The 19,609-nt window shown below is 34.6% G+C and overlaps 1 protein-coding gene across 2 annotated transcripts in view; it reads right to left on the bottom strand.

Annotated features, from left to right (window-relative positions):
* LOC138708066 (zinc finger protein ZFP2-like) overlaps positions 1-19,349 on the bottom strand; it is a 51,463-nt gene extending 32,114 nt beyond the window's left edge. Inside the window, exon 1 of one of the 2 annotated variants that reach the window (XM_069838198.1) lies at positions 19,128-19,349. The gene's annotated coding sequence lies outside the window, so the exon portion shown is untranslated. The remainder of the gene's footprint in view (positions 1-19,127) is intronic. The other variant, XM_069838199.1, reaches the window with a different exon arrangement.
* Between the last annotated feature and the right edge of the window lie 260 nt (positions 19,350-19,609).

Here is a 19,609-nt window from a genome sequence, read left to right as displayed (position 1 = left end):
CATCAAGGTGTATTGAAATAAAAATGATAATACTATATGTATATTAAGTATTATACAGTATCTCCATTCTTTACTTTCTTTGGAAGTTGATTTATTATTGATAGGATTTTAACAATGTATCGTGCATTTTTGCCTGTATAAATCAATAAATCAGCTCTAATATAATATTATTTTTCCAGACTTTATCATTTATTCAAAGGAAATTTCATAATCTAGTAAAAATGTAACAATATTAAAAGTTCAGGCTTATATAACTAGTTGAAATACATAAAACGAATAAAATCACTTGTATTACAAATTAAATTAATTCAAATGTGTAGTCACGTTAAGGTATGCAGTATCATCACTTATCCTAGATTCATGATGAGAGAATCTGGCAATTCTGGGTGTGAAAGAAACTTTTCTGTTAGCCATGCTTGTTAAAAAAAACTTTGTGGTTTACTGAGGGCTTCAGAAATCTGAAAAATACTTCCAGGGAAATTACAACATGTTTCTTCTGCTGAGCATAATTTGCATTACTTCATCACAATGAAATAGACACTGTAACAAACTCATAGCAAGACAACTTAGTTGATGAGTATGGTAAAATTTTATTATTTTTCATTAATATTAATGTAAATTAATAATAATAATAATAATAATAATAATAATAATAAATTTTATCACTAAAAATATTCTGTATGGGGTACTTAAACTAATTACATCAGGTCTCACTGAGGATTTAGGTCACTGGTAGCTACTGCCCTTGCGAATTAATTTATATCAGTTTCAATTGAAGGGTTCAGAACCATAATGGGCCAACCACCATTTACTAAAAGTTATCACCATAATTCAATGGAAACATATAGCAAGTAATATAAAGTATACACATTCAAACTAAATGATATGTCAATCTTCATTAAACTGTGGTAGTCACTTAATTTTAACCCTTGCTTTCTCCGTTTTTAATAAATGGTGCTTGGCCCACTATCGCTCTGAACCCTTCAATTCATCCTACTACAGAGTGATTCATAAATATTTGTAAAAACTTTGTGGGTGTAATGTAGAGATAAAAATAAAACTAAAATGTTCTATACAATTATTCCTACAAATCCTTACTTTCAGAGTTATGATGCATAGTGCCATATCTTGCCAGGCTTCAAAAACATGGACCTTCGGCTGTGTCACGTTCGCATACATAGCAACTGCGGTAGATGTTTCTTATTCGTACACCCCACTACAGTTGATTCCGACCTGATAGGACTTTGTTTACTGTACGTAGGTATGTTTAGTTGTATGGCACTGTTGCAGTTCCTACAGTCACCACGTCCCGTAGGTACACATTCATTTTGTCGTTAGTTCAGTAGGCTTCAGTTGTGTACAGTAAGATAAATCGTACAACAACAGTTGCTTGGTCAGCCAGATCACCAGACTTCTGCCTTCAGGGTCATCTGAAGGCGCTCGTTTATGCCACTCAAATTCTGAACATAGCGTAACTACAGCAGTGACATCAAAATAGCTATGAAACAGTTCGGAATGAGTTGAATGGGGTCTGTAAAATTCTAAGATCAGTACATACCTACGTACAGTAAACGAAGTCTTATCAGGTCGAAATCAACTGTACGTAATAAGGGTGTATGAATAACAAACATCTAACGCAGTAGCTATGTAGGCAAGCATTACACATCCGAATGTTTTACTGATCCATGTTTTTGATACCTAGCAAGATAGGCCATTTTGCATCATCACTCTGAAAGTAAGGATTTGCGAGAAAAGTTGTATAGAACAATTTAGTTTTAGTTCTACCTCTACATTACACCCACAAAGTTTTTACAGGTATTTATGAATCACTCTGTATATGTTTTGAGTAAAATTTTGGCCACAACATGTACCAGCATCCTGTTCTTCACGTAACCAGAAGGGAGAAGAATGGAGGAAGACCTAGTAATTGATGGTAGGACCCGGTGCAGGATGACATTAGAAAGTGTGGAATTAAAAGATGGACAAGAGTGGATGAGGACACTACAGGAGGCGAAGGCCCACTTTGGGCTGTAGAGCCATGCAAGAAGAAGAAGAAGAAGAAGAAGTAGGCCTATTCTGTTCAAGGCATTGCAAAGTAAACAAATTAATTTAACTCAATCTCTGAAGTATATAAGGCGTTTTTGGAGCACAAATCTGTCTTGAGAAATGAGGCAGATACTCTGGATTAAATTTTTAGCAAGATTATCTAAATTTTCACTTGTTACAAGAATTAAACGAATGAGACATTACATGGTTACTTTCATTTTTGAACATAATGTGAAAGGTGCAATATATCCTTCAATGATTTTAATAACAATTTTTTTAAGCATTTGTAGAAACTGTTAATTGTGGCACAAGTTTCTCATTACTATGCCTTATAAAAGGTGATTATTCTGAAGCATTAGTAATTGAGATAACAATGTCATAAAAATACAATGATTTCACTAAAAAGAAAATAATGCAGTACTATATGTTCAGAATGACTACTCATCACTTCAACTACCTGCATATTTTCATGTAAAAGACTTGTTTCTGAAGGTGTAATTCAGAGTGACAATTTCTTATAGAGACAAAACGGTCTCATCTAATGAACATTGATGAAAACTGCTATGAAAAAACATTAACAAGCAATAATTTCCTAATCTTTATATTCTTCTGAAAATATTATCTGTTTCGCCCTTTTCATCTTTTCTGCAGAAAGTTATCCTAGTATTATATAACTGAAGTCATACTTGAAATACATGTGAACCAGTGGCGGTTCCTCGGGGGAGGGAAGGGAGGAATGTCCTCTTCACATTTTTCTTCTTTTGAAAGTAAATAACAAAATATGTGCCTTGAAATTCAAGGAAGATTCGATTATTTTAAGTTCACAGCTATAAGAAAACCTCAGTTGATCGAGTTTTAAACGATGCGCGCTCATGTGCTGCTAGAAAACTGTGAGAAAGATGCGAGATTGTTTGTGTGGAGGAAAGCCAATCCATTCCTCTTTTACTGCAGTTAGCACACATAGACAACAGTGCACCAGCGGCCAGAGAAAGAAGCAAAGTTTTAAAGCGAGTAAATGAACAGAGAGGGAGGAGATCCTCCTCTGAATCAGCGCATGGGTGGGAAATAGAAACCGACTGGTCATGCAGCAAGCTCGCTACCGCTGCCATCTAACGATCTTGCATTCAACCAGACTATAACACAACTAGGAGGAGGCACAATAAAACAGTTTTAACGCAACGCTATGAAAGACACCATATAAACTTTTTTTTAAATTATAAATAAATAATTTTATTCATTGCACTTTATATAGGCTACTATTCATGGTTTGAAACTTTCAAGGATATTTGAAAGTTAAAGTCGTGTTTATATAAAACAAAGAGGAAGTAGTTCTACTTTAGCATCGCAGATCTTTTTGGCCCCTGAAATTCACTTCCGTTCATTGTGTACTAGACAGGGCAACAGCCAAGTTGTCAGTTTTGTACAAATATATTTGAAAATGAAAGTAAGTAGGTACTCCAAACTACATTATTTTTAACATAAAAAATTGGGCACCGGCAACTTTGAACAATAATGATAGTATGACTTTACAAGAACTGATATTCTTCAAAAGTTTGTGATACTGAACTTGTACAATGTACATGTGGCAACACAGACCACGTGGGTGGGTGCAGTGTTCTCGTTTTCCTCAGATTATTTCCCATTCCCATTTCCGCGGTTCCGATTACGTGTTGTAGCTATAGTGTCTTCCAACACATGTGATGCTGTAGTGTGCTCAAAAAATGCTGCGAGGTGAATTTCCTTGTAATTGTTAATTTGTGCAATTATTCAACAATGAATGGAAGTGAAAACATATTTTATGGAAAATTTAGGAAACTCAGTTTACAAGAACAGATTATTGCTATACAGGAGGGAAGGCCAACCCCAACACTACCTTGTCTTACATGTGTGCATGTTGGCTAATTTGTAGCATGTTTCATTCAAGAAGGTGTCATTTCGTCCTGTTACCTTCTTTCCTCCTCTTAAGAAATACGCAGGAGCTGCCACTGATGTGAACCATGACTTGTCAATCAAAATATTCATGTCACTCATCATGTTCATGAAAATATATTTGTACATTAAAGAAACTGCGAATTGTTTGTTAGCTAGGATAATTTTTATGAAGAGCAGAAAAGTTTGTGTATAGTAGAACAAATATACAGTGATTAGTAGCATTCAAGGCTGTTGGAGCATGGACCCTTACTGTGAGAGTTAATGCATAATCATAAGAGTGAAATAGACACCGAGAGGCACTGGTTTACATCAATCACTTCGGTTCGGAGTTTGCGAGTTAACATATTAATGAATTGTGTTAAAATTGTTATCATTGTATGTAAGTTATACTGTTCATTGTTAATTATGCCATGGCATTAGTATACTGGTAGTCTAGAACAAAGTTTTTGTGTATAATACATATGCAAAAACGAACAACTCGTGTAGGACAATGGTAAGACGATTTGCACAAAAAAATTCAAGCAATCATTTTCCAAGTAAAGAAATTGTTTGTCAACTTGTTAAAATGTTACAACAAACAGGATCTCTTTATTGGCAAAAAAAAAAAAACCCTGTTACCAGAAGCAGAGTTCTAATGGAAGAAAAAATTAGATGAAGTAGAAAAATGACTGGAACATACTCCAAAAAATCTCTCCATTGGCTTCCTAAGGAGAAAGGCATACCGGTAGCAAAATCGTCAGCAAGAATCGTCACAAAACTGCTTGAATTAAAACCCTATAAAAGTACACTATGTATGTTAATGGGAACTTTCTATTACACAAATTTCGAGAATATGTCACTGCTCAGGGACATAATTTTCAACATTGTAACATGTGTTAGAACTCTTTATTATCAGTTTCAAATATTAATTTATGTTTTCAGTAAAATAAATTACATTACGCACTATTATTAGCAGTGACATTGGCTCTGTTTTCTTAGTTGCAACATGAGAAATAGCACAGATTTGGAACAGAGTCTGATGGCCCTGAAAGCTACCAACCACCCTCTAAAACTACTATGGGGTCATTCCACAAAATTAAGGACAAAAGCATTGAATTTTAAAATGATCATTGCCTAAAATTTCCATATTTCCTTGAAGTAATTACATGAAGTGAACTTTCACAGCATTAATGTATTTTCTTCTGGAAGCGAGTTATTCTTGTATTTTCCCACGAGTTACTTTGGTGATTATTAGTGCTTGCTATGGCTGTTCACAACCAAATCTTTCAGTGTGCAAAATAGTTTTATTCGAAGATATATATTATATACATACTATTATAAGAGAAATAATGACCTAAGGTAAGTTATGATATGTTTAGACTTGAATATCACGTGTCCATTTTGTTTATAATGAGAGTTAACATGCAACCATATGCGGCATAACTCACGTTACGAAAATAATCTATTTTTGTGCGAGATCATGCGTATTTGCTTGGTTTCCGCACAAAACCAATCCACGGTAAGTCTAAAATTCCACATTCAGTATTCCCAACTGAACACACATAACAATTTCCCTCTTCTTACCGCTTAAGTGACATATTTATTTTACTGCTTTAGACTTTTAACATATTATTTTTAGAGACGTTCAATATAGTAATAATTATAATTTGGAAACTTACCACTGCAATTTCACCTAAATTGCACTGTTAATTATTGTTTTTAAATATTTGCAAAAATTAAGTAAACTCTACAACTCCACTAAAGTTACTGCATTCGTGATGCATGTAACATTAAGGAAGCCGTTTGTTTTAAGTTCGCATTTATAGACTGGGGGAAAAAAAAGACAGACGTATATCACGGCCTGCTGGAGTATAGTAAACACAGAGAACATTTTAAAGCAACAATGTTGAAGATAGATATTTTTGTTTTGCAAATTTGCCATTATTGAACAGAAACCAAGATGGAGATTTCATTGCAACTAATTAGAAATTCCTCTTTCAGGTATGTAATAAACGATCTTCGCACAAAATAATGTACGATACACGAGCGGTATGTTTTCTTTCAATTCTCGGAAATTAAAAAAGCTCAACTACGTTTCGCTTTTTCAAACTTTTCCTCAAACATGAAAACTTCAACATACCGTTCTTGTAACGCATATTACTATTTTCATACATGTGTTAATAATCACGTCTATCTCTTAAATTGTTTAGTCCTCTTAGTATTCATCATTATTTCAATCATATCTGAAAAATAGCATTATTGCTATTATACAAGAGTGTATTTTGAAATATGAAAGTGTATAGTGTGAGTGACTGTATGACGATATTTACATGAAATTTTCCTTAAAGATTGCACTTAATGAGATGCTAAAACTCTTGAAATTAGAAAGCAAGAAACGGAATTACTTCCAAGGTGTGTCAGCCGCAAAGTTTTCAGACTTGGCCTAATATCTGCCTTTGTGTTTTATTGCTTCAATACTTCGTGGCAGACACAAATTTAAGTATGATGTTTAAAAGGATTAGTACTAACACAAGTACACTGCATTAAGTCTACCATATAAGAAGGAAAAGTTGCTATCTTCTTTTTAAGCAAGGAGGCCGATATGATTATCAGATAGGTCTGTTTCTAAGAATTCTTTGGTGCATGGTGCAGACACTGATGAGTCAGAGATAGAGTTTCTTTTAAGAACAGGGGTGAATTAATATCTATCGATATTGAAGTAGGAACTTTTGTATTATTAGTCAAATTTGTTGATAGTATAACCGAAGTTTCAAATATGTTGCAAAGTTCTGTAAATGAAGATAATGTTAAAATAATGTGACTGAAGAGTGCTGGCAGTTACGGATTGCGTTTTAAAACAATGAAGAAGACATTATGTGAAACTGAACCACATTTTATGCAAGCTACCTACATCAGTTGTTGAAATGAAAGGGGACAATGTTTTACAAAACTGATAAGAAACTTAATATGAAAGAAGTCTGACTGAGTTTATATTATGTAACACCTTGAATTTGTGGTTCTTTAGAAATAAAATGACATGTTCATTTGGCATTGTGTAGGTAGTGAAAATTTAAAATAATAAAGGTTTCATACACCATGTAATGGAGTAAGAAAATCAGCTTGGGAGAAAATATTATAAAAGACAATTGTTAAAAAAAGTTTGTCTATATTTTAAACTAAGATTTATGAATCACTGTGTAACAAAACATAATGATCACAAATTTACACTTACGGACAAAATGTAGCATGAGCTACTAGCACTTCTTAATACATTTTATTTTAGTAGATTATTTTACGACACTTTATCAACATCTCTGGTTATTTAGCGTCTGAATGAGATGAAGGTGATAATGCCAGTGAAACGAATTCGGGGTCCAACACTGAAAGTTACCCAGCATTTGCTCATATTGGGTTGAGGGAAAAGCCCGGAAAAAACCTCAACCAGGTAACTTGCCCCGACCGAGAATCGAACCCGGGCCCCCTGGTTTCGTGGCCAGATGCTCTAACCGTTACTCCACAGGTGTGGACACTTCTTAATAAAATTATTCTCTTATATTCCTCTTTTTGTTACGCATGGTTCAAGAAAGTGACTGTATGTTTTAAATATATTAAACAGTAATACTGATAAAACTGGCAGCCAGTAGCTCAGTTGGTAAAGCAGCTGGCTACGGACTGAAAGGTCCGGGGTTCGATCCCAGGTGATAACAGGATTTTTTCTCGTTGCCAAACTTTCAGAACGGCCCCGAGGTTCACTCAGCCTCCTATAAAATTGAGTACCGGGTCTTTTCTGGCAGTAAAAGGCAGTCAGAGTATGGTGCCGACCACACCAACTCATTCTAGAGCTGAGGTCACGGAAAGCATGGGGCTCTACCTCCATGCCCCCCAAGTGCCTTCATGGCATGTTATGGGAATATCTTTTTTTTTCTTCACTGATAAAACTAAAAACATGTAAGACATTTACTTTCAGAGATATTTGAAGTGGCATTATTATCTTTGTTTGGAATTTTTCTTGTAACATTAATTACAGCAGCTATTTCGTCAATAAATCACAAACAATTAATTATATTCCCAATTACTGGCTACTGCCATGAAGAATGTTCGTAAATGTAATAAATAAGCCGAAAAATCTGCCTTTTTATTTTGTGTTTTAGTATATCTAATAAGTTCATAACTGTATCTGACTGTAATGCAAGTTACTGTGGAATGACCATATGATTAGTAGCTTCTAATTATTTCATTAAATATATTAGAACAGTAGGTAGAGAAGTATGGAAAGAATAATAGTCAGTTACTGTATCCACTAATGAAATGTATGTAAAAAAAAAATTATGGTTTATTTAACGATGCTCGCAACTGCTGAGGTTATATCAGTGTAGCCAGTGTGCCAGAATTTTGTCCCGCAGGAGTTCTTTTACATGTCAGTGTATCTACTGACATGAGCCTGTCGCATTTAAGCATAGTTAAATGCCATCGAACTGGGCCAGCATCAACCCAGCAAAATCGAGCACAGAAGGCCAGCGTTATACCGACTATGCTACCCAGGCCTATGTATGTATACTCTGTAAATACATACTCTATTATTATTTGTAATCAGAGAGAAGAAGTTAGATATACTGTAAAAGTGGATGTAGGCCTACTATGGATTCGTCCTGTCCATTAATGTTCCGATAATTTTAAATATACCGGTACAGCAACATAAAGTAACAAAATTACTGAAACTGCAAACACACAAGATTTAACTGATTCAAAGACTTTGTGTAATATGATTACTTAATTTGTACACTTCTTATTTTATGTTTATGTTTTATTTATGTTTATAGCATATGTGTGTTTCTTTGACCCGGTACCCCTTCCTTCACATAAACCTGGCTAGGCACATGGTAATAAACACTGTCACCATTTCCAGCCACTTTCCTGAATCCACTTTCCCCATCTCATAATCCCAAAGATCTGTTTTGCAGAATGGACATTTTCCCAAATTGATTATATCAGCTGAACCCATTTTCCCGAATCCAGTCTCTCTAAATAAAATTTTCCCGAATCCAGTCTCCCAAAAGTAAAATTTCACAAATTAAAAAAATAGCCGAATGCTTAAAAGAATGATGTACATTTATATCGCTGCAAAAGATATGAACAATTTATTGATATTGCTACGATATAAGCTTAATAAAGTTTTTGTACATTTTACTTCAAAATTACATGTTAAAGTGATATGGTTTAGACTTATAAGTAGTGAACTGGACAGCAAACCAAAAATTATAACATGTGGAATAGGAGGCACAAAGTTACAATAAAATGACTATATTAATTTATTATCAGTACAAATTGAACAGAAGGAAAAAAATTACAGGGATTGTCAGAGGGCGTGCAATGCAAGAGTCAACACATCAAGCCAAGCTATATGCCTACGAGCTATTAAAAATAACATGGACTCTCCACATTCTCACACACTTAGAAGCTCAAGCTTAAATGGTAAAAGCGAACCTGAAACGTGTGGCTAATGAACATCCTGATCCAAAACCTTCAGAAGTCCTGAGAAATGATTTATACGAAGTTCCTTCATATGTTCTTACACTGGTATCAAAACGTTAAGATTTGAAGAAAGCAGTAAGATGGGAGTGGCAGAAAAATCTACCAGTTAATCCAAAAATGCTGACAGAATTTCAGATTCCAGAAAGGTGTAAAAAATATTTAAAAGGAAAGAACTCTGTGTTTGATACATACGCTGAAGGTGGAGGGATTGAAAATTGGGTAATCATGTTTGGAACATATGTCTAAATAAATTTAGAATTATTATTAACAGGCAAGAGGCAAGTAACATGCCATGCATCCACATTATCTCCTCATTTTGTGGAATCGGTATGAAACAACATTAACAAATTCAGACAATCACCATGGGATACAATGAATATAAAGAGGAAAACAAAAGAATAGACTATATGAGACGCACTGGGTATAATTTCACCACAGTCTAGTATATACAGTCACGAAGTTTAATACTTACTAAATATGCAAACAAAGACAGTTGAAATATGCATCCATAGATAGTTGCTCACCACCAGGATAGCTACTATCGCCTCATCACAGACTCTTTCCCTAGCAGACCATAAAATGTATTATACTTTCGATATCGTATTCTTTTGAAAAAATTAACACCTTCCTTCCACTATTGAAATATGAAATACATCAGGTTTATATATTATTTCCATAAAATATATATTATATTCTATAAACTCATCTTCCTGGATCTTTCGGAAGAAGGATAACTCTAACCTATTTTTCTTACAATTTATAGTACTACAAACATCTCCTTGTCCCATATTATTATTCAAATTATTGTATTTTAGTCATTCACAGTTATTACAACCGATAACGAACATTTCACAGTTTACATACCCTTTCACAAAAATGCGAAATACGGCACAGTCAATGCTTTTTCGATCTAGACCAGGCCGTAATGTTTGTTCAGATTTTCTATTTCAGTGTATGGAGCTCAGTGAAATATTATATTATAACTTTATTGCTTATCATTGCTAAGCTTTATTTAGTGTAATGTGTCCATAAGTTCCGTTTACTTCTTATTGCATAATATGTTGCAGAAATAATTACAAAACTGTGTTATTTTAATGTGAAGAGAATTTTACATGTTAACATAATCTGTTCGCGTCAACATTTCAAGTTTAGAATGGAAGCTATTTTGAGGTTTAACAAAAAAGAATTTATATTGTGATTTCAATTTAGCACATCTACCTTTCTTAGTTTTAGACAAAACATTTACCATACCACCCCTATGAAATTAGTGTACGTACAATTGTGTTATTTCGTCTCTTAGGTAGTAGATAAATACAATAATTCAGTACTCAATTGTAGTATTAAAATACAGACAAATTGAATGTCCGGGGTATCATACATGACATTATGCTTAATTATAATGCATGATTGCGAATTTAGGAATATAAGTTAAATATAGTAAACATAACCTATAATTTTCATATGAATGGCAAGGCATTGGAGATCACTAAATTTAGACAGAAAGGGGCAACTTGTACAGTAAACATAACCTATAATTTCAACATATCTAAATATCCGTGCGATGCAATTGAAAATTATTGAATCGTGCATAAATGAATGTACAAGAATTTCGCAATATTTAATCGAAATAAAGGCAGGTATTACACATATGAACAACGTAATTTTCACACCATAAATAATATTACATCTTAACTCGCAAGTGAATTATGTCTGAAGTGTCTCATAATCATTGTTTTAAATTTTATTAATGGAATTACACCACATTTTAGAGAAACATATGTTACTGCTTATGCATTCCAACTAATTTATATGGTTGAAATGCTGCCCTTCGTGATCGGGTTAAGCGAGTTACATGGTCTGCCTTACGGCCTGTATTAGATCACGATGGCTGTGGCAGAGTCTATTGTTCCTATTACTCACAGCACTCCAAGCGGCTAGCAACTATCGCGAAATTTGCAAAAAATCATCCCAAGCTTCGTGACTGTATATAGTAGACTGTGATTTCACGTTGTAGACGCCAGTTCACCGAAAGTACCCAACCACTGAATACAAATAAAAAAAATACCGCAGTCAATATTTTTTTCGGGATTTTTATTTCGGGAAATTGAGGTTCAGGCAAAGGCAGTCGGGAAATAGGATTTAGCAATTAAGTTTTTCAGAAGAATGGCTTCTGGGAAAAGGTCTGGAAATCCACTGTGAAAACATTTAACTACATTCTCTTAATCACATACTGGTAGTTTAAACATAAGGCTTAAGAGCAGTATCTGTTTGCATATTTCACGACGAAATCAGATGATTTTACAGCAGGCAAGGAAATGGCCAATATTAGTTACTTGGTTATTTTCACTACTGGTAGACACACTGAGTAAACTCTTGTTCCAGAGAACACCTCACTAATGTTACGTATGTTTCTACAATCCTCTTGAAATTTAGAATATCTTTCTCCATTCCAACGAAAAAAAGTGAAAATTAAGATATTGTTTTACGTATCTATAAAAAAGTGAAATAATACTTCAGCTGTCTTAATTTATTTTCATTAATATATTAAGGAATTAATTTCATCTACAGTACCGTAAACTGGGGTAAAGAGGATCACATGTGGTAAAGTGGATCATATGTGTATTGCTTAGATAAGTCAGCGCCACATGGATCACACATGCAAAGAAAACCTTTCTTCTATAAATGCCACTAAAAATAGTTTTCTTTGCATGTGTGATCCATGTGGCGCTGACTTATCTAACAATACACATATGATCCACTTTACCACATGTGATCCTCTTTACCCCAGTTTACGGTATATACTGAAATTTTACCTCAGGAGTAGGCCTATATGCTATTTTCACAAACTGGGGTATATAGCCTACACTATCTCTAAGATTATAAATGTCAAGTTCTTAAAGACGTTTATACATAGAGATGTTTATTAATAAAATTAATTTGCATTAGTGGATACATAGAGATGTGGTAATAGAAGTCTCTAATTTAACATCTATAGGTTAGGTATAATTCATAAATATAATTTAAATGGTAAAATGAGAATCTGATGGAAAAAAGAGAATGAGTAATGGAAAGACACTGTAAGGATAGAAAATACTATTTAATTTTAATATTCCCACCCAAAACTCATAAAGCCAATGCTATTCTGTTAATGTAAAATGTAGCGTAAGTGCAGTAACAGATTGATCAATTGTAATAAACTACTGAATGCACATTGAATCAATTACTATCCTCACCAACTTAAAACTAATGGAACAGGCCTCATTTTAAGATTAGTTCAGCATTTTTTATTTTAGAGTTCTCCCAAGCATGGTGGCTGCCTTACAAAATATCTTTAAGGCATGAACACCAAATCTATTAGGAACTACATTAGCTTTTGAATTGATGTAAGTGAAATCTGAATACAGGTTATTTTGAAACTGTCTATTGCGGAGAACTTTAATTCAATTTTAAAACTACATGCCAAGTTGCAGGATTTCAAAAATTATTTGAAAAACGTTTTTTGATCTAGCTTAAATTTTATTTTAATTTTAATAAAGATAGTCAACTTGCACATCAAATTGAAGCTAGTGAAATTCCTCTTAAAATGACGTGTAAAACAACTCTGTAGGACTTACAGAATCAGAATTATCCAAGATTGAAAGGGTTACCAGTGAATAGGGATTATAAAGAATGGACACTGAGCGAATTTGCCTGTGTTTTGTTTCTCTGTGCGCTGGTGTTTAGTTCCACTTTCAAGCGCTAGAGGTTAGTGTAATCGAGTATACGCTAAGATAATAATTGAGTATAGAGTTGAGACACAGGATCCAAACATCGCCTATCTTATTGCATAATACAGTAACGCTTTGCTTCAAATAAATTCAAGTTAACAGTTTTTCCTTATTTCTCAGTGACAAACTAGTTGTAATAATAATTTTTTATATTTCAGATATAATAAATTATATTATAAAATAATATAATACATTATAAAATTAAGTATCGAATTCGTTTAATATTTGTATATAATATAATATATGTATATGGTTTTACTTCTCATAAGAGTTTTGTTTTTCCATTTTCAGTGCTATCAAATCATTACATATTTTAATTGTTGTTAGGGTCAACGTCTCAACTTTCATTATAAAGGAACTCTAGAGTCTAGACATTACAGTTAATGACGGATTTATTATTTTATGGATCCAATTTATCTTATTTGAGTACATAATGTACCTAGATGTATTAATTATATGTGTTATATTTCCGCTGTGTCGACTGCTAGCTGGTGTGATGTCAGCGCCAACTCTAGGGAGAAAACAGAATCTCATGCTCTAGCTGGCTTGAAGATCATTGAAATCAGTCCGACTATATCAAAGGTACCGACATGAAGTGTCCATACTTAATTACCTATATGCTGGCGTTACTGTAAACGAAAAAAACGTGGTTTTTTGCTGAATTTAAAAATGAATTACAACAAAACCTAATAAGATACAATTTTTCTATAAATATATTTTAATTTAGACATTTAGGGAGAATGATTTTTGAAATTTTCATAAAAATCTCTGAGGTGGTCAGGTTGAGTGACTGGTTGGTTTGACATGGAATGACCAAGTTTACTACTTGGCTGCAGTAGCTGCGAAAGTGGTTCCTAATGTGTCTGTAATTCTGATGATGTAGGAAGATATAGATGAAGTCCAGATTGAATGGAATCCGGCTAAAGAAGTTTCAACTATTAAGAAGGCATATGTTAGCAAATGTACCAATAATTCATGTACAGGCCGTATCTATTTAGCAGTCAGCAGTCATTGAACACTCCATTATTACATGCACATATATGTTCCTGAGAATAAGGAGTCATGCTGTGATTGTGAGGGCAATGCATATGATACAGATAATACACTGCCATCATCATCTACTACAGAACAGAGTTCTAAAATGTCACCTGGCACATCTTTACTTGTGAATGTTTTTGGTAAGAAAGCGTGGAAGCCATTTGTTGCACAAGCATCTTCTGTGGACAATTCTAATAGACCTATCTGAGTAGTTCTCTTTAAGAAACAGTCTGAACTTAACTATATACATCCAGATGATATAGCTACCATAAAACTGGATGTTTGTTTCCTTTTTCTTAGTGAACTGCCTGAAGACAGGTTTGAACCTCATAAGGGACACCAATAAGGCATCACTCATGTGACAACTAAGCCAGAAGATAATTGGGTAGGGTGGCCAGTTCCTTTCCCCCTCCATTGCATACATCACTGGATACCAACATACAGTAAAATCTCTCTTATTCGGCACCCAAGTAACCGGCAATACCAAAACAACGGCACTTTTGACTACGCCAAAAAAAAGTCATTCATGCAAAAGGGAAGAGTCGGGCGAAGATGTGAGTGGTTTTCGTGGATTGCACATGCTGCATAATGTTTACTCTTTACATTGTTCACATGTGAAAACATAGAGAGAAAACCCCGTTATGTCCCTGGAGATTGGTAAGCTGTCACTTGCGCCTTGCAAACAATTCACAGAGACGATATCTTTAAATTTACCACTTGAACTCACCCGTTCAAAGGGGTGTTGGAAGAGTCTAAATAGGAAAGTGTGAAATTCTCTGTTCCTACGGTGCGTAAAAGTTTCATTCGAGTGATAGATAATATATACAAACAATAAGACATTAGAGATATGTTAAAGAGGTTCAAATCATCGACCGCTACTTCATCTTCATAGTTGCGATGTTGGTTACACTGCTCTTCACGTCACATGGCCGCTATTTAAAATTGTCATAAGATTACGAAAACGTTCAGTATTTTTTACACTATTATGCATTACAATAAATTATGAACTGATGAATGTAGGTAGTATTCAGTACTAAAAATAAACATTGTACGTATTTCAAAAATTTATTTTCATTTTTCTACATGATAATTACTAAATTTCAACAAGGAAAAAAAGTTTGTGCAGTACAGTATGTCTTTACATAACTTATAAACATATTTTCCAATTATCTGGAAAAAGCAGTTATCCGGCACTGGCTTTGTCCCACAGTTCCCGGATATGAGGAATTCTACTGTATCACACTAATCAGACTTCAGATGTATACAAACAATAATAATTGTTCTTTCTCTGACACATATCATCAAGTGAGATGTACTGCCTGATAATAATAAATGTACATATCAGCCAGAGATAAACTGGATGATATCACCCAAACACTAACACCACCATAATTAATAATCGTGGAACTGTAGTATTTTCACACTCAGTTATCTAATGCTGTACAATGTCACATACGTGATCACCTGTCACAAATATGACAGACAACTTTATTGCATTACACAATTATAATATAGGCCTATAATTATTTAATTTTGTTTAGTGATGTGTGTTGTTAATCCTTCACTAATATAAGAGAAAATCCACAGTATGTGTGTAATAAAATTCACAGAATTTTTAAGAATAAAGAATGTATGCCAACCGTTACTTCTATTTTTTGTCACATATATGATCATAAAAAAAATAGCATTATTAGAAACTAAGTGTAATATGTATCCTACGTTAATATTTATTGTAAAAATCTTGTAATTTATGTACTTTAATAAAATATGGTTCTGCCTCTATTTCCATATTTTTTAAACAAATTCCATATTGTACCTGCATATAGATGTATGCTTGTCACGAACATGATTGTGGAATGAACCTAACATAGGCCTATATTTCGTTAAAGACATCAGCTCAAAGAATTTGAGTGACCACAAGGGTCTTGAATACAATAAACATGTACAATATAATGTGATATTTGAAACATTAAAGAAAAAAGAAAGTTAATTGTTGAAGGGAAATATAAGCGAATTAATTGAAATAGAGATGATGTAATATATGAAGAGAATCCTTGATAATATTTATAAGAATAGACATTACATAATTAAAAGGGATGTGAAGTTCCTTAAGATAATTCCATGTGACTTATTTAGACTTCAGAGCACGACAGTAATGGAGTAAGGTTAGATTTCTTTCTATGAACAGGTAAATAGACACGAGGCACCCTTGTGTCATGAGTGACCTCCAGATCATTTATTCTATAAATTTAATTCGGTGGTATTTGTTTACATCCCGAGGAAGAAGAAGAGTAACTTATAAACCTCTCTCCATGACCGTGAAGTGAACTGGGGACAAGCATGAAAGTAAGTTTTGGATAGAATCCAGTGGTATTCCCTTGGAAAGTCTCTACACTGGTAAGGTACAAGAGGAAGTGAGTAATAGTAAGATAGGTTTGTTTACTTTAGCAGTATAACCACAGTCTAGTATACACAGTCACAAACTCAATACGTAGTAAATATGCATCCATAGATAGTTGCTAACCACTAGGATCGCTAATATCGCCTCATTACAAACAATGCGAAATAGTATCGGCACAGTCTATTGTTCCTAGAACCCTCACAACTCAAGCTCCGTGACTGTATATACTAGACTGTGATATAACTGTGCCCAGATGTGGGAAGACAGTAGCGACATCTGTGAATAGCCTTGTCACAGTCATCTGTTTCCTGTCACTTATCTATCACCTCACCTAACCCACTCAACCTTGTTGCATCACTTGGCTTCATGTCACTTAGCTATTCCCTAACCTAACCCACTCTAAACTTGTCAAATTTCTTGGCCTCATGTTAATTACTTACGTAGCCCCCATTCTAACCCTGTCACAGTTCTTGATCTCTTGTCACTTAGCTATGCCCCCATCTAAACCCATCTAACCTTGTCACATTCCTTGGTTTCATGTAACTTAGCCTAAACTGTAACTCCAAATATTTACGGAAATACATACCGGTAGATGATAAAACACAGTGCAAGATGATCGCCATGATCAGACACTACCAACAATATGTCCCAAACACGGTAAACCACTGTGCCTTTAAGCAAATAATGAAAAATATTTTGCTTTTTAATATTCCGCAGACTTCTATTCCATTGAATTCAGAGAAAATGAGTACCCAGCAAACTGGTAAATAATAATTACAGCTATTAAATTAGCTTGTAACAATTCGACCCATTTTCCGTTACAATTTGTATGCACTTATCCATTACTTCTCACTGTCAAACTGTCTTTGTAATGTTGGGTACATGAAAAAAGTTGCATATAATTTGATTCATGCCTCTGATTGAGGTTCTGGCTGATATATATATATCGTCGCCCTGGGTGGCGCAGTTGGGATAGCGCTGGCTTTCTGTGCCGAGGTTGTGGGTTCGACCCCTGCCCAGGTCGATGACAATTAAGTGTGCTTAAATGCGACAGGCTCATGTCACTAGATTTAGTGGCATGTAAAAGAACTCCTGTGGGACAAAATTCTGGAACACTGGCGATGCTGATATAACCTCGGCAGTTGCGAGCGTCGTTAAATAAACCGTAATTTATAATTATATATTATTAGGTAGTACATCTGACTTGATATGCGTCAGAGGAAGAACAATTGTTTATATACATCTGAAGTCTGATTAGTGCAATAAGTAGCTATAATCGGTGATGTATGCAATGGAGGAGGGGAAGAAACTGGCCATCCTAACCCATTAAATCCTGGCCTAGTTGCCTCATAAGTGGTGTCTTGTTTGCATCACTTGTGAGGTTCAGATCTATCTTCGGACAGTTGACTAAACAACAACAGTCTGATTCACATAATAACTATCTCACTCGATTTAGCAATAGCCATGATTAATTACCTCCTTGGTGAACATTACTCAAAAAAAATTAAAGCCCATTATTACAAGTCTTAATGACAAGAATTAGTAGGGCCTAGGTCTATTTGAAATAACGGTAATTCGGTAGAAAACGTTGATCAGTATGACGGACATCAATGAAAACATCGAGGATCAGTAACAGGTTAGGTTTGGTTTGTTCACGTTTCTAGTAGGACCTATGCCTACCCTTCTTTCTTTCTTTACCTTAGCTTAACCTCTCCCTTTTAGGTTCATTTATACGACTCACGCCACACGGGCCTTACAGGCCCGCGACCTGTCGGGAAAGGAATTAATCTATTGGATCACATACATACTTTTTTGACCACACGAGGACATGGAAAGCCTCCCCGGATGAGGGATCAGCTCAATGCCAGGGCCACCTCCGATACAACACAAACATTTAAGACATTACACAGCATTCACTCACACATATGAAAGGATTAAGGGAAGGATCGCCGTCCATGGCCGGACTTTCAAGAGGTACAATCCCGGCATTTTCCTGGAAATAACTGAGGAAACCATGAAAAACTTGTTAGGATTGCGGGCCCCTGGAATCGAACCCCGGACCTCCCGAATGCAAGGCCAGCCCTCTACCACGCCGCTAGCCCGCTCAGTCTAAACCTACCCAAAACGTATGCTATGCAAGCCAAACCAAAAACCTCAACAAACCCAACATAACTTGTCACTGATCCTCGATGATTTCATTGATGTCCATCATACTGCCAAAAGTTTTCAACGAATTACCGAAATGACTTAGTTCCTAGTAATTCTGCTAATTTAACTAAGTAAAAGCACAATAAAAGCTTAATAACGGCTTGCAGGTAAAGCAATAGGAGAAAAAATACATCCCAATACCACAAGTCTTAATGATGTTCAGCAATTTGCATGAAAATCACATTCATAACCTAAATCAAAATTACTTGGTCCTTACAACTTACCGAATTTAATGCTCCAGGCTGCATATATATAATATATGTATCATATATAGCGATATCAAATCACACAATTCAATAACAATAAGAATGTATAAATTAAATAACAGCCTAAGGTGTAACACACCCTAAAACGAAATCATATTATACAGAGTAAATTCCATCAGCAACAACTGACATGTGAATTCTGCGCCTATCATCACAACAAACTTACCATACTCACGGCCACTTGTGTTCCACATCAAGAAAATATAAAATATAACCACAGTCTACTATATACAGTCGCGAAGCTCAATATGTAGTAAAAATGCAAACATGGGTAGTTGCCCACCACTAGGATCGCTACTATCGCCTCATCATCGCAGATCTCTCTCCTAGTAGACGACAAAATATGTTACACTTTCGTTGTGTTCTTTTGGAAAAATTAACACGTTCCTTCCATTATTGAAATATTAAATGCATAAAGTTAATTTATTATTCTAGTGAAG

This window comes from Periplaneta americana, chromosome 10 (genome assembly GCF_040183065.1).
Source record: "Periplaneta americana isolate PAMFEO1 chromosome 10, P.americana_PAMFEO1_priV1, whole genome shotgun sequence".
In the NCBI taxonomy this organism is placed as follows: Eukaryota; Metazoa; Arthropoda; class Insecta; order Blattodea; family Blattidae; genus Periplaneta; species Periplaneta americana.
This window is presented reverse-complemented; position numbering and strand designations above follow the sequence as displayed.